Here is a 17,643-nt window from a genome sequence, read left to right as displayed (position 1 = left end):
ACACTAGTGTGTGTTCTTGGTGAAACTTGAAGATCTATACTTTTGGAATGATTTCACAGATGAAATCATGTTAGATCACTAGATTAAGGTAGATATCAACTTATTAGGGCTTAGAAATACTTACAAGTTGAAGATCTTGAAGAAAAATAGGATGATACTTGAGAGAGAAATGGCTCTAGTCTTGTAAATGTGAAAAAGTGATAAAAATATCTAAGTCTCACTTATATAGTCTTTAGGGTTTACGGTGCCAATACCATTTTGGACCGTAAACTCCAAACTCTTGAAGTTTTGGGCACTTATTGCTACATAATAAACCCTAGGGTATCCTCTCTCATGATATCTTCTGAAGCACTAACTTTAAAACACTCAAACTTATTCCAAAAAGCTTGAAAGTTAGCAGGCACTATTTTGACTTCTGTTGAAGTGAGTGGTTGTACAGAAAAGAAATTTTTGGGTTGTCACATGACAGATAATCGAAACAGTGAAAAAGCACGTCGCATCCCTTCAAAAAAAGAAAAAATCAACAATTTTTTCCAGATTACGAATTCGTGTACACTATGAAATCCCGCTTCCCGCATCGTGGCAAAGCCCTTACCGCGTCGTACTGTTGTTGAAATCTATAAATTGATTCGAAAATTCACCCTGATGATAGATCTTACAATCCACTTCGAGTAGGGCAACAAGAAACCTCAGAGCTACTGTTTGGAGGGTTTAGAAGGCGGCCGGAATACCGTTAAGCTGATATGGAGCGAAGATCTGACGGATTCAATAGCTGGTTCATGAGGGATATCATTCGGGTTTCTATCATAATCATGATTAGTAATCCAATTATTTTTCTACTATTTTAAATTTATAATTTATGGCTCTAGACCCTTACTTTGTGTTTAAATTGGATGAATCATTGAGATTTTGGATCAAATTGCTATTTGGATAATTTGTTATTTTTTAATTTATTTTTTCAAGGTTGATTGAAGATCCATATATGTTAAAAATCATTACTTTATTGCCTATTGTTGAATTAATAGAGTTTAGAAGATCATTCTAACTTTGTTAATTTGAATCATAATTGTCCATGACAATTGGTAATTATGGCTAGAATCGGATCAAGATCTAGGGTTAGGTTAATAAAGTAATGAACTTTATTGTGTGTGCATGTATTAGATGATCATTCTATGTGTGATTTAATTCCTATTATCATTATGATTAATAAAGATCAAATCTTGTTGAAATACGCACTCAACAATGGATTTAAGGATAATTAATGGCATGATGACGAAATTAAGAGTCTTTAGATTTCATTAGGATTAGTAGTCATATTAGGAATCAATGAATAATGAATGAATAATCACTTGCACTAAAGTAATTAACCATTATTTTGAGATGTAATTCAATCTAAACCAAAGTACTTGAAGTGACTCGTTTCTAGTATAATCTATAATAAAAGAATTTAATATTAATTCAATATCGTTCCCCAATATCGTTCTCCAAGAGTTCGACACTTTTTCTTGTCATGACTATACTTTTCATGAATGATTACACTCTGTGATGTCAGAAAGCTGGTTGATATATAATCAAATTTATAAATCTAAAAGTAGTGCATGGAATACATTAATTTAGAACCTTGGCCTATTTTGAGTCTTACTAACATGCACAAATAATAGTATTGTTTGTGTCTACGATTTTGGTGTCATTGCAAATTCATATTATACACATTAAACATTCTGAAGGGTGTGAATTATTGGTTATAATTAGCATTTCCATCGATATCAATTTTGTAAGTGGAATAAATTCAAAACTATTAGAATTTAGAGTAGTGTATTGCATTTAATCAATGAATATTAGTTGGGGCGTGTTTGATAAAAATAGTTGTTAGCTGAAAGCAGGAAGCGAGTTGCGGGAAGTGGGTAACGGAAAGCGGGTAGCTGGTAACGGGTAACTAGTAGCAGGAAGCTGTAGCTTTTATTTTTTATTTTAATATTTAACAAAAATAGCTGGAAGCTTTTGAATATATGTAAAGTTACATAAAAGGACAATTATGTAAAAATAAATAAATATATAAGTATATTTACAGGGCAATTATGAAAATTGATTTCAAAAGCTCAGTAGCGTTTTGTTAAACGCTACATGAAGTAGCTTTTAAATTTGGAGCGTTTTGTTTAAACTAAAACCTAACCGTTCGTATTGTCAAATGAAACTTTTTGTTTAAACTTGAGCGTTTCGTCAAAAGTTAAAAGCAGAATCTATCAAGTGCTCTTAAACGCTCATTACCAAACAAGCCGATGGTTAAATTACATGAATGAAAAATAATCAGAAATGCTAGTTAGCTAGTCACAATACAATCCATTCTTTATGAAATTCCAGCATCATTTTTGTGAATAATAATAAGTTGAATCATAGTTAAGAACAGTAAAAAAGTACACCACATGGTTTTTTAACTTTATTTTTCGTTTTTTATATTCTTTATTTATTTTCGTTATATATATATATATATATATATATATATATATATATATATATATATATATATATATATATATATATATATATAACACATACATTTTTTTATATATACTTTATTTATTTTTATTTTTCAACAATTTGATTTTTTTTTTCTTTGAACATTTTTGCCTTTTGTTTTCTATTTTTTTAGTGTATATATAGAGTATATTATGTATTTTTTTCATTTTTTATTTCATATTATATTTCAAAAATCATCTTTTTAATTTTTTTTGTAATTTGTATTCCGATGATTTGTTATTACTTTTTGTATTTTTAATTTTTATTTACCTTTTTTCAAAAATTGTAAAGTGTATTAATATATTAGAGTATATTACAATTCTTATACGTTATAATTTTTGTAATTTTTTTATTTTTATTCAAGTAAATAAATTAGTTATGTTTATATTTGTAATTTCGGTCCAACATATTTTCTTTATATTTTTCTGTTCATTAGTTTTATTATTTTTATGTTACTAAAAAATGAAAATTAAAAAAAAAATTGGCTTGTTTATTGATAACTAATGGTTAAATGTGTGATATTACTTGCAAAAAATCATATTTTCTTATGTGGTATCAAACTATTAATAGTTTAAATTTAAGATAATATTTCAATTTGATAATAGACTAAAAGAAATAACAAAAATAATAATAATAGTCGGTCTCTATAAAAAAAAACTTATTATAGTAATTAATATTTAATTCAAGTTCGTTACTTGAATCAAAATAAATATATAAAATATAAAACAAAACGTAAAAAGGTAAAAGCAAATCAGATTGTTTAAAAATAAAGTTAAAAAATGAAAACAAATAAAGTCTATATAAAAAAAAGCAAACAAAAAATGTATATATATTTATAAAAAAACAAAAATAAATAAAGTATATAAAAAATGAAAAATAAAGTTAAAAAACCATGTGATGTAACTTTTTATAAACCCGAAGGTTCAAATTTGAACGGTTTAGGACTGATTTTGCAAAAAATTAACCATAAAACTCGTTAAGTGGGTTAGAGTGATAATTCTACGATAAAATTGTGGTCATAGCAATAATAAAAAAAATATTAGACTTTTTCCAATTACGTGTTAAAAATTTAGGGTTTTTAAAATATAAGTCCTTAAAAACAAACTCAATTTTAATGTTTTTTAATTCTAAACTTTCGTAAATTTCATTTTATGTTTGTAATTACAATCACACAACACAATCCCTTTCGGTTTCTTTGTATTTACTAGTTTTATTTGTTGGTATGTTTGAACATTTTAGCATATATTGTTCACTATGACACTATGTGGATGTGATCCATACTCACCACCATTACAATGTATCATGTAGTATAAGTAGGTTCGTAATTCATTTTTGTTTATTTATTGGTCTAACACCATATTATATCATAAATCAATGCGTCGATAAATAAAACAAAAGGTATTTGGTTCAACGGTGTAAGAAATTTACAGATAAAACAAATGCCTTTGCCCTTTGATATAGCGGTGTAAACAATAAACTGTATTACAAGTAATAATAAAATAAATAATGACTAAATAGTAAATATATCAAAACACTATCTTTCTTTCAATTAATTATAGTGAACCGGATTAGATGGAGAAAAAGAGCATCAGCCGTCCTAAAAGTATGCTCTTCGTGATGGAACTAAATGGTGTGGAATAATTATTATTAGTTTTAACTGACGTTTTAAAAAAATATTTTTCTTTCTTTTATATGCTATTATCATAAACATGTGCAACAAAATCTATACAAAATTTGTTTTACTTTTACTCTAATACTTTTGATAGTGGATTTCTTTTGTCTCCCACATTACTACCCACTCAATAAGAGTGGAGAACTCCATATTACTTATGGATAAAAAAAAATCTAAGGGTGTTTTCGTCCAAACACATAAAAAAATCCAAGGGTGTTTTCGTCCAAACACACTTATTTAGCCGTACGTGGTATTTCTAACACTTTTAATTATATTTTATGGTCTATCGTAGACGAAAAAAAAAACATATTTGTAACCAAAACACACACACACACATATATATATATATATATATATATATATATATATATATATATATATATATATATATATATATATATATATATATATATATATATATATATATATATATATATATATATATATGGTTAGGTTCATGTGAGACGGCCTAATTTTATGAGACCGTGAGACGCGTTTTTTTATTTTTTATTTAATTTTTTTTAAAAAAAATTTAGTTAATTCAAGTTCCAAAAATAATATTTAAAAAAAGAATTTTTTGATTTTTCCATTTATTTTGCATTTTAAAATTATTTTTAGAATATATACAGTGTAATATTCTATTTAAAATATTTCACGTATTTTAAAAAAAATAGGATTTTTTTTAATATTTTTTTTAGCTAATTCAAGTTCCGAAAATAATATTTAAAAAAAGAATTTTTAGATTTTTCCATTTATTTTGCATTTTAAAGTTATTTTTTAGAATATGTCAGTGTAAAATATTCTATTTAGAATATTTCACGTATTTTTCAAAAAAAAAAACGAGATTTTTTTTTTAATTTTTTTTAGTTAATTCAAGTTCCGAAAATAATATTTAATTTTTTTTTTTTGGATTTTTCCATTTATTTTGCATTTTAAAATTATTTTTAGATTTTGTCTCACGATCTTACAAAATTAAAATGGTCTCAAATGAACCTGAACGTGTATATATATATATATATATATATATATATATATATATATATATATATATATATATATATATATATATAATAAAAAACATGAATATGCAATATTGTAATGGGTCGTTAATTACTCAATTATAACTGAAGTGATACGCTGATAATAGTATTCTGGACCATTAGTTAATAGTATTCTAGCCCAATAGAGCTATGGTCCATTAGTTAATAGTCTTCTGCGGCAATAAACCAGAATTCTTAACTTTTAACCTATTGACTATGGATGGACCTAACGTAAAAATGGGCTTAACGTTACAGCTTATAAATAATAAGAAAATATGTTGGTTTAGGTTTGTTCATACCGTTTACATCTTCGACTATTTGATAAGAAAAAACACAGTATCAATAAATTATAATCATTATAATCAAGTATAAATACTCATAATATCCTACTTTAAAAAATTGCAAAGTTGTTTGATTATCAATAATTATACATACTCCCGACAAGTAGTATTTTGATGTGTTTGTATGGCTGAATAGGGATAATCCAATTGAATAAAAGCTTCAAGTTTGGGTAAGGACCCGGATGTCAAATGAAAGTGTTTGTTTTTTTTTGCCAAAAGCTCTTCCTCATCTCATTTGTCTATACCATGCAGACAACATGCAAACGTTTGCTCTTGCAATCCGTTTGTTTTTCAGAAGACCACATACCTAAAAGCTAAAAATGTTTAGATGTCATTTTGGAACATGGACCACTATCTTCACAACTCTTAGGCTAAAATGTGCCCTCTTAGGCTAAAATGTGGGTAGTTTGTTTTTGTCAATGATAAAAGTGTGTCACATAAGTGTCATATAAGCTTTTACCACTTTTGCTACAATTTGTCTATAAATAGGGTGTGGTGGTTTTTTTTTTTTTGCCAATAGTAAAACTTTTTTTTTTTAATTCAAAAATATAAAATTTACTATTAAAACAAAAACCATAAAGATTAATTAAAACAACATAACAGTTCGTTAAAACATTACATAAAACGAAAATTAAAATAACTACAAATCTTTTAGTCCAAATATTCGTCGATATCATTGTCGAGTGACTCGTTCAAATCAATTTCATTAACTCGGTACATATGTTGCGCCATATCGCTTCGAAGCTCGTGATGTTTTTGATTCTCACATATCACCCTTTTACTTGCATGCCAAAGGGGGGATCTAGAGGTATTGGCACACTTGATGATGCATTTTCATTTTCTTGATGTTGGCAAATTGTTCTGGCCTCGTGTTAGAATATCATATTATATAATATGATACACTCATACATAACACAAGTTAGCATTTCCACCATTCAAGGACATGTCAGATGTTGTAGTATGCATTAACGATTTTTGAGGACTCCAAATGCTTGTTCGACATTATTGCTAGCTTTTTCTTGGAATGATTTATATTTTATATGTTTTTTATCACTTGGACATGTTACGGTACATTTGGTATGTTGGAATTGAATAAAACTCGAGGGAAAAGATTCTAATTCCACCACATTCTAGTGTTTGGTTCAACTTTGTATGATGAATTGGATTTAAATTATTGATGGATTCTTTTTTCCAATTCCAATTCGTTTAGAAACATTCTGCAAATCAAACAGTACATTAGTGTTTTAACAAACACAACAATTTCATGATATATATCATCAAAAAAATAATATTCATGGTCGTACGTCGTTCAATTTACTTGAAATAGACAATGAGGTGCATAACCATCTCAAAAGCCATTAAATATTGGCGACATGTTTAAAATATTTATGTCGTTTAAATCCAAAGATATTATGATGCAACAACTTCAAGTATGATGGTCGGATGACCCTTAATACCCCGTGTAAAGTGCCTATTGTCATGCATTAGGACAATTACGTGTGAGACTCGTGTACTATACGTGTTTACTAAAAATAAAAAGTTAAATATCAATATGTAAACATTAAACATTTTATAAAGTAATTGAAAATAAAATAAATCAATGCGTTCATAACATTTATGTGCATTTATTCTCAAATTAATAAAATGATAACCTTACATTAATAGAATGAAGACATTATATATATATATATAATCGTAAATCATAGATATATAATATAACAATGAAATACCTCAAAAAATGACAAGTGGAAAATAAGAAACTAACAAAACCAAAAAAAAAAATCATTTGGCAAAATCAAGGAGAAGAATACATGTAGCAAAAAAAAATTATTTATTCAAGAAGATTATTCATGCCTAATGAAGACAATCCAAACCTACAGACATCCCAGGAAATCTATGAACATTTGCATGATGAGGATATAATGATTGAAAGTCCGTAAAAATAAGCTTACATAAATACATTGGATCGTAAATAGTGACAACACATCTACAAAACTCCTCCAAACATTCTCATACTACACGCTCAGATATTTCAAAATATTCGTCTAATGTATCAAAAACGGAACAGTACGCTAATTGACGATGCAACTTGAATTTTTGTATTTCTGAAAACCCATATGCGTCTTTTGTATCCCGACGTTGTTTGATAAAATCAAAAATGTAAGTAACATCACCTACTATATGAAGAAATAAATATTTCACCATTCGAAATCTTCGTCGAAAAATATGTTTTCCATAAACAAAATCCTCATTGAAGTAGTGTGTCATTATTTAGACGATTGTTTGCATTCATATATTTGAGAAGCATCTTTCGCATCTTCGGTTCACTTTCTTCTTCTTCTTCTTCTTGTACCGTTTCTATAACCGCTTCCCATGATTTCGTCACAGAGTGACCAACGGTTAGCAGCAATTTACAAGTTTGTAATAGATTTGTCATTTTTTTTAAAAGAATTTATAGAAAAGTAAAAGGAATGAAATGTGTATGAAGATTGGTGTCGTTTAAATGAATGGATATATATATATATATATATATATATATATATATATATATATATATATATATATATATATATATATATATATATATATATATATATATATATATAGAAGTAAGTTCATGCGAAAATATAAATATTCTGCGAAAACACGAAAACAGATTTTATCTTATGAAAATTAAACACATGTACTACAAAAAAATAATTTTATTAGCAATAAATTAAAGATAGTAAGTTTACATTGGATGGTGTTATAGTAATATAGATTTAAAGACGGTTTTTATAATTATATTTTTTTCACGTCCTTAATCATTTTTAAATTCATGTTTTCATAATAAAAATGTTAAAAATCATACTTTGGTAATATGAAACAGTTTATCATCTATCATCGATTATCATCATGTATTTCAAATTTTGGATGAATTATTTTCCAAAATATAATGTTGAGGTGACATAATATCATAGGTTTTTCTTGTTTTCGCGTTTTCGCAAATTATTTGCATTTTCGCATGAACTCTCCCCTATATATATATATATATATATATATATATATATATATATATATATATATATATATATATATATATATATATATATATATATAGGTTTAAAAAATTTTCAACGTTCATATTCCCTTCCAACATTCCAATTTACCATCGGCAACATATTGTTACCGGCAAAATGCCGCTGGTAAAAAACGAAAGCGGGACGAAGTTCACTGTCGGCAAAAATGTCACATCGGCCTTGTGGTTGGCAAAACCCCTCTCAATCCATTTAGTCTTAGACTAGAGGGTATGGGAGGGGTTTTTCCCTCACTTTTTATGGACCAAACCACCATTTTTTTCATTTTTTTACCCTCACCTAAAACAAAAAGAATTGGTGAAAAGCTCCTCTCACTATTTTTTATTTTTTAAAAAAGTATATTTCATACATATATTGCACTTATTTTATAGGAAATTAAAAACCATGAATTTTAATATATTTTTTTATATATTTTTAGTAGGTATATAATTTTATAAATATTTAAAAAGATTAAAAAAAACTACACAATAAAATAAGGAAGGAGAGAGTACGACATTCCCCCATTTTTTTCCCTCGGTTACTTCCCTAAGCCGGAAGGCGGTGTTCCAATGAGAGAAACCCTCATGCTCCCATTTCCCGCTCCATAGCTTCCAACCTTATAGCCAAATTTAAACCATATGCTTCTCCTTTTCAAACTCTCGTCTCCTTGTATCCCTTTTTTTTTTTCGCTCTCTCGTACCAAATAGGCAAACAAATCAAGAGCAAAGAGCAACAAAAACTAATGACTTGCGAAAATAAAGAAATTAATGCCAACTTTTTGGTAGATAATATTTGAAATGTTCATTTTAGTTTCTTACGAAAATTTGCACACTTATCGAATAAAAATGTCGATGTGGGTTTTTTTTTCTAAATCTTATATGCGACATTTGTTTTAATTTTAAATTATTTTTAATCTTAATTGTAATTTATAGTGTTTCCTTATCGATATTAAAATTGAAATTGAAAAAAATATTAATTAACTACTAACTAGTAAAGTATCGCGTATAATATAATTTTGAGTAAATTACACGTATGATCTTTATGATTTGAGGTAATTTGCGTGTTTGATCTCTAAATTTTTCTTTTTAACTCGGAAGATCCTTCTGATAGAATTTTGTTGCACGTTTGATCATTATCCATTCTAAAAAACTATTTTGCCCTTAATGATATATTTTTATTTTGTTAATTCTTTTTTTATTATTATTAAAAAAAACAAATTATGAATATATGACTTGAAACAGGACCACCCCATCTTTAGTCATCTTCTCTTCCTCCCCCAAATGAATAAAGGCTAGCTGGTTCTTTACTCCAATCACCATCTCCGACCTAATGTAACACATAAATTACCCCACAAAAATCATTCTCTAAACACCCAGAGATGAATAAAACGCCAACCGGAAATATTGTACCATCACCCTTCACTCTCACAAGTATAAACACAAACACACATGATGTAATCAAATCATATCTATAAAACAACCATATAGAGTGTAAATAGATTGGAATATGTGTACCCCCAACCCCACCCCCACCTCTTGCACCTTTCGACCTTTCCCATTGTCTCTTTTGTTCCCGTTCATGTTGCTGTTATTGTCGATTGATACTACTATTGTCGAAATCCCCAACAATTCCACATCAAATTATATGGCATATTATAATTGATCAATAAGATTATAAAAGTAAGTTCAAAACCAGTGGTAATGGTTCCATTAAACTGGAATCGATAATGTTGAGTAGCTTAGATTGATTATTAAGAAGAAGCGGAACGTAAAGGAAAACACAGGCTCTCTCTGTTGGCAAATAAAATTGATCGATTTAGGGAAACATAGGTTTAAAATTGATTTGTTGTTGTTTCAATGTGTTCCCAATTTACCATCATATTCGCTCAATTAATCTCTCTCACATATTGCATCAGGTTCGTCGGGTTGTTAGGGCTTGCGAAACAGCCAAAGCAGCGGGGGAGGGGGAATGAAAGGAGACGTTAAGGTGGGTCTGGTTCGTCGCCAGAGAATCAACGGTTTTAATCGAAGCACGGTTGCTCCAACGATGCATTATGTAAACTTCATCGTGAAATTTGCTACGCCCCGGAGAATCATCGGGTGTTTCTGTGATATCTCATCGATGGTTTCAACAGTGTAACGACCCAAATATTCAAAAGAAAATTTTCATTTTTAAATAGTCAAAAACATTTCCAATAAACCATAAAATCTCAAATACATTTGTTTTCAATTTCATAACATCAATAACATTATTCCAAACATTAGAATATCCCATAAAAATGTTGGATTAGGTGTTTAAGACCATAACTATATTTGATATGTACTTGACCCGGTTGTAGCATGGTCCTTTTGGGTTGTCTTCACCATAGCAACTTGACTGGATGATTAATGAAGAAAGAGGTTATTATGCTTTATTAATATATTAGATGAATAATATATTAAAAGATAAATCATATTGGTTAATTAATATTTGTCAAGAAATTAATTTTGTGATCGAAAGATATTAATTGAACCTAGGGTACTGGAATTGCAATTATAAGATAATTGGATTTTTGGGTTGAGGATCCCTTAGAAAGGGGTGGACGAAATCAAGGGGGAAGCCCACCTTGAACTCGTCTAATGCCTCATTCTGGAAGGTTCCTTTGGAATGCTTAAGGCTTAAGCAATCCAATTAGGGTTTTGACTGAAACCCTAGTAGCTCATACATATAAAAGACCCACAGGGCTTCACACTTTCGAATACACCTTGAACCCTAAGAGATCTAGAGCCGATTTTGTGCCTTCTTCCCCTCTCTCCAAATATCATCTAATTTGCTTTGGTGTTTGTGATCGATTAGAGGTATTACACTTGTGATACTAAAGCTCTCAAGGGTTGAAGATTCTTACTAAAATTGAAAGGCAATCATCTAAACTTGCTTTAGTTATTGATTTTGATTTTTTTGTATGCTAGTATTAGGGTTTACAAGCTATGGATGATTTGCATGTACAATTAGAAAAAACCTAGATCCAAAGCTTTAGGGCTTGCATTTGCACCATAGGATTGATGTAATGCTCAAAACACATCAGTGGTATTAGAACCTAGGATGTTCTTCTATTGTATTTGATGCAAAAGTTCAATTTTTGAAGCTTGAAATTTTGTTTTTGGGATGCTGAGTGGACTCACGATGTGACACATAGCTTTTCACGATGTGAGTTCAGCTCTGTTGCTGAATCTCGAAAGTTTTGCCCTAATTTGGTTTAGATAATTACCATAAATTGTTTTTCAAATTTAAAAACCAGATTTTCTGTTATGATAATTCATATCTTAATCCAATTAAGGGATAATTGTCAAAAATAAGATAATTACTTGTTTTATAAGATAAAAGTAATTATTTGTATTTTTTATTTGAATTATCTTGAAAGGAAAAAAGATTAGGCCAAATTAGGTGATAAATATTAATAATATGATTAATTAATAATTTTCAAATTTGATCTAAAAGATGTTTTGAAAATTTTCAAAACTTGCCCTCAAGTTTTAGAATTTAAATTTTGATTAAAAGTTTAATTTTGAAGTATTTAAATTCTAAACCCTAGAATTCTACAAGTTTAAAAATCAACCCTTATACTATTATAATATTATAAAACTAATAATTATATATGTATAAGACTGAGCTAGTCTTACTGTTAGTAGACCTCATTCACGAAGCCCGTCTATAAGGGGGTATAAGGTTGTTGCCTATAAAATGGAAGTTTAATGGGTGTCCACTCCCACTCACCGCTTCCTTGATTGGTGGAGGGTCGTTAGTCGAACGGGTAGGATAGGGCAACTAATTCCTCATTAAAAGTATAATGATTAATAAAGTAACTAAATGTTTTTATAAAAAAATCCAATCTTAGTTACTTTAGGAAAAATGTGAAATGATGTTATTCCATTAAATTACACTTTGCACCCTGCCAAGTCGTTAGTGGAGCGTGTGTGGCTAACCGACACACTAATATAGACTGGCAATAGTGGCAAAAGGTGACTCGATGTTTATCATAAGTCAATGGAGCATGTGTGGACACATTGATTAGGTGGTAAATGACATCAAGGGTACCAAGTATATTATATTGGTTATTCACACCTTGTTTGTGATCCTCGGTATCCCAGTCACATACTTGAAGGGCATATCAAGATTTAAACATGCCATTGAAAAGTTCAATGAATCTCAATAGATCTAGGAGTTTCAATACATTTAAAACTTAAAACTCTTTTTCGTTTTTCATGGTGGAAATTAGTGAATTGTTATTCACTTACCTTCAAATTATTTCCATTTTAGATTACGACATCCCTCTTCTAAATTGTGAATAATTGTGTTGGGTCCTAGCTCTAATTTCTCATTTGGGTGTTTAATTGGGGATTCTTATCTAATCAAACTTTATCTCTTTTTCTTTTCAGGTGTCTGATTCAAAAACCAACACTTCTAGCTCAACCCCTGCTTACTCATTCTTACTCATGAATTTGTGTGTGAGGGTGATTTTGATGGGACCAACTTCAATGATTGGATCTGCAACATCCAAATGGTCACCCGCTACGAGGATAAGGAGTATGTTCTCGACAAGGAGCTAAAGGAGGTTCAAAGCAACACTGTTACTCCCGGAGAGATTGTTGGGTTTGAAGCTCACAAGCAAGATGCTACGAAAGTTCATTGCATCATGCTCGCGACTATGACTGTTGAACTCCAAAAGTCCTACGAGGACTATTACCACTACGAGATGCGTCAAGATTTGATAGATAGGTACCATCAAAGTGAGAGGCATGAAAGGTACGAGATCATCGCTTTGATGACCACTACCAAAATAAGGGATTGAGAGTCCATCACGGCCCACCTGAAGAAAATGTAGAGATACTTAGACCTCTTGTTGAAGTTAAATGTTAACTTCAATGAGGATCTGGCCATAGATATTATTCTACACTCCTTACCTCCTTGCTATGACCAGTTTCGTATGACCTACCATATGAACAAGGAGGAGGTCACTCTAAGCAAGCTCTAAGGCCTGTTAAGTACTACTGAGAGTCGTCTGAAAGGAAAATCTATTGCGTCTACTCCTGTTGTTGCCCCTGTCTTGGCTATTAGGCAAGGAAGGGGTAAGAAGAGAAAGTCTCCTTCTAAGAGCCACCATAAGGGAAGGTACCACGATGGTACCTCTTCTAGTGGAACCAAGGCTGGTCCCGCTGCAACCTCCTCCAACCCGAAGGATGCAGAGTGCTACTATTACCACGAGAAAGGGCATTGGAAACTAAGCTACCCGAAGTACTTGCAAGATATCAAGGATGGGAAGATAAAGCTATCCTTCGTAGGCATTTATACTATTGATTCCAACAACTCATCACATGCTATGTATTGGGTCCTTGATAAAGTATGTGGTTTTCATATTTGTTCTGATTTGCAGGGCCTAAGAAGAAGTAGGGATATGGAGCATGGGAAGATAAACTTGATCATGGGGAATAGGAAAGTGTCGCCTGTTACCAAGATTGGACTTTACTCTTTAGTGCTTAGTAGTGGGTTATGTTTAGATTTGAATAATTGTTGTTATTCGTCAGGAATGACACGGAAAATTATTTCTTTTCATGGTTTGTATAAACAAGGTTTTAGATTTTCGTTCGATAATGAAAAAGGTTCTATTAATGTTCTCTTCAATGGTTCTTTCTATTTTGAAGCATTTCCTTGTAATGGTATATATGAAACTGTGATTGTTGTAGACAACTTAGGAAATGATGTGTTACATATCAATTCTTCCAATAGTTTGGACAAAGCATGCTTATGGCATTGTCGTATTATACATATCAACAAGAAGCATATAGCCCAACTCCAAAATGATGGAGTGTTGGAGTCATTCGACCTTAGTGACGATGACGTGTGCGAGTCTTGTTTACTTCGAAAGATTACCAAGTCACCCTTCAATGGCACTTGTGAAACGGGTGAGGATTTATCGGATCTCATACATACCGATGTATGTGGGCCCTTTAGATCTACAACAAGGGATTCACATTGTTTTTATGTGACTTTTACTGATGATTATAGCAGGTATGGATATATCTACTTAATCAAGCACAAGTTAGAAACCTTTGAAAAGTTCAAAGAGTTTAAGTAAGAAGTGGAGAATCGGTTGGGTAGGAAAATTAAGATACTTCGATTCGATCGAGCTGGTGAGTACCTTAGTCTTTAATTCCATGATTACCTCAAGGAATGTGGAATTGTTTCGCAATTGACGCCACCTAGGACACCGTAGTTAAATGGTGTGGTTGAAAGGTGCAATCGAACCTTGTTAGACATGGTCCGTTATATGACAAGCCATGCTTCGTTACCTATCTCATTTTTGGGGTATGCCTTAGAGACTTCCACCTATATCCTTAATCTAGTCTCGACAAACAAGGTTGCCAAAAAACCTCAGGAGATGTGGACATGGAAAGCTCCCTTGTCGGAACATATCAAGGTTTGGGTTTGCGAGGTTTTCATAAGACGAGAAACTCACGACAAGATCAAACCTCATAGTAAGCGGTGTATTTTCATCGGCTATCCACAGAAGTCCTTTGGCTATCTTTTCTATAGGCCGAGTGACAATGTTGTCTTCGTTGCGAGGAGAGGGGTTTTCCTAGAGTGAGAAATTATAAGCCAAGAGGATAGTGGGAGGCAAATTGATCTTAAAGAGCTTCAAGAATCAAGTGATGAAGGAACCTCTAACGTTGGCGTTCAACCTGAGGAGGAAAACTCCTGTTGAACCGATTGACGAGTCCTTACTTCTCAAACGTTCCGATAGATTTAGTGTTCCACCTGTGTTATATGATTTTTGTAACACCCCGACTCTCAGGTGTTAATTTTACAAATTTATTTTTCATATTGAAAGATCTACTCGACGAGTTGGATGCCTTGACTCGTCGAGTAGGAACGTTTAGGGCCACGTGTTTAAATGACCAACTCGCTGAGTCGGTGATGAGTTAAGAAACTCTTAGATCGATTATATCTTCAACAGGTTAATCAGAAAAACAAACAAACAAACACAGAGAACACAAGATGGAATCAAATAATACTTAGTGATTCAAATGTAGTCACGCCTCAGTAGAGCTCGATCAAGAACTTCCACTGTATAGGCGAGCTAGGGTTTGTAGTACAATCAATGATAATAATTATGAAAAGCAATCTAATACTAAGGATGCATGCATACACCTTAAATACTAAACCCTAATGAAATAATCTCGGTTAGACAGGCCCAAACCGGATAACAAAATTGGGCCAAGAAACGAGCCCAAGACGCAACTCATCTTGTCCCAACAATCTCCCCCTTTGCATCATTAAGGGGCGAGACGTTACTTAGGTTTTGAAACAAAAGACTTCTTGACCATCTTAAACACCTTCAATACTATAGCCGAAAGAGTTTGTCGGAAAGTGATATACTACCTAAGCATGTCAGTGAAGTACTTCTTGTCAGCATCGCTATTCTGCTTACACCTGTTCACCAGATCAATGATATGTTCCAAACAGGATGTGGAAAACAAATGTTTATCATCAAGAGCAAATGCGAGCTTTTTTCCCTCTTTCCTTGTAAACATCACCGTTCGGAACTTTGAATCAATCTCCCCCAACTTCATTCGGTTTCGATCCTGAACTTTCCCAATTGGTTTGATAGTTGCCCTTTTTTGCAAAACCAATAATATTTCTTGATCCATCTGTGCGACTTCATGAATGTAACAGGCAATCATTCGCTTGATGTGATCAATAATCGGCTCATACTATTCCACACTAGTAAGCAAGATTTTGTTCAGCAGGATCTAATCATGTGGATTTAGATTTGGCAGATCAGCTAGAGAGATGTGATTAACCTAATTCTCTAATCCTCTTATCACTTTGAACATCACTTTTGATGAATTTTCCAGCAGAAGTTGGCTTCATAACCTTCACAATTGTAATCTTTTGAGCACTCCATGTTAGATGTTGTGGCTGAGCAAATTCCATGTAGTAATCAACCAAATCCGTGTCTGTTTTCGGATCTGGTGAGGGAATGGCGACTACTGGAACAAAAGTGTGAAAAAACAAAAGCTTTCCTTGTGATGGGCATATCAAATTGGGTGTCCTTAGAATTCTCACAGTCAAACGAAACTACTGATTCAATCCAATGCGTACTAGCAGAATCTATAGCTTCTTTTATCATGCACTCCAACGTCCATAAAGGAAAAAGTACTTTGCGACTTTCCAATAGGTCGTGAGCCTCCTTTTGCTTTTGCTCCCTTTCTTTAGCTTCTTTAGCAATTCGAGAGTTTTCATCCAGCTCTCTGTCTCGATTTCTTCTTCTTAGAGCCGCATCATCATTCTCTTTTTCTTCTTTTTCTTCCATGACCCTTTTGCCTTTGTCATTTTTACCAGAACCCGAAGCTTCATTACCCTTCGGTTCTTTTGATTTTGGTGATAGCTGATGAGATTCTTTTTGTTGCTCTTCATGTTTATCTCCCCTTTGTTGTGGAGTAACAACCAACTCCGGAAGACCCACCACTCGACTCAAAAGTGCAAGACCGGGATGTAATTTTTCTGCAAGATGTCGCCGAATAGTGATTGTAAGAACCGAATCATGAGCATCCAATATATTGGAAAGAGGATCGTAGACACCAGAAACACAACTTCTCATTACAGTGCGCTCGGACTTAAGGTCATCAATATCCCATCGAGCTTGATTCAACCGAACATTCTGAGTCTTGATCAACGATGTTTGACGGGCAAGCTCATCCATCACTTTATTTTCAAAAGCAAATTCTTCTTGGAGTTTATCAAGACGAGAAGCAACCGATGATTAAAAGGATGTGTGATCGGCTTGTAGGTCAGAACGAACTTGATCAAACTTCGCTTGTTCATCCTAGAAAGTTTTCAAAAGGGACACAATTGTAGCATTGACCTTGTTGGAGTTAGTTTCAGCTCCCCCTGAAGAGATTCTAGAAAAATCCTCGCATCATTAACCAAAGATTTAACTTCGTAAATAGCCTTCTTGCTCAATTGAATCGAAGTATCAA

This window comes from Lactuca saligna, chromosome 1, assembly GCF_052625555.1.
Source record: "Lactuca saligna cultivar CGN05327 chromosome 1, ASM5262555v1, whole genome shotgun sequence".
Taxonomy (NCBI): domain Eukaryota; kingdom Viridiplantae; phylum Streptophyta; class Magnoliopsida; order Asterales; family Asteraceae; genus Lactuca; species Lactuca saligna.
This window is presented reverse-complemented; position numbering follows the sequence as displayed.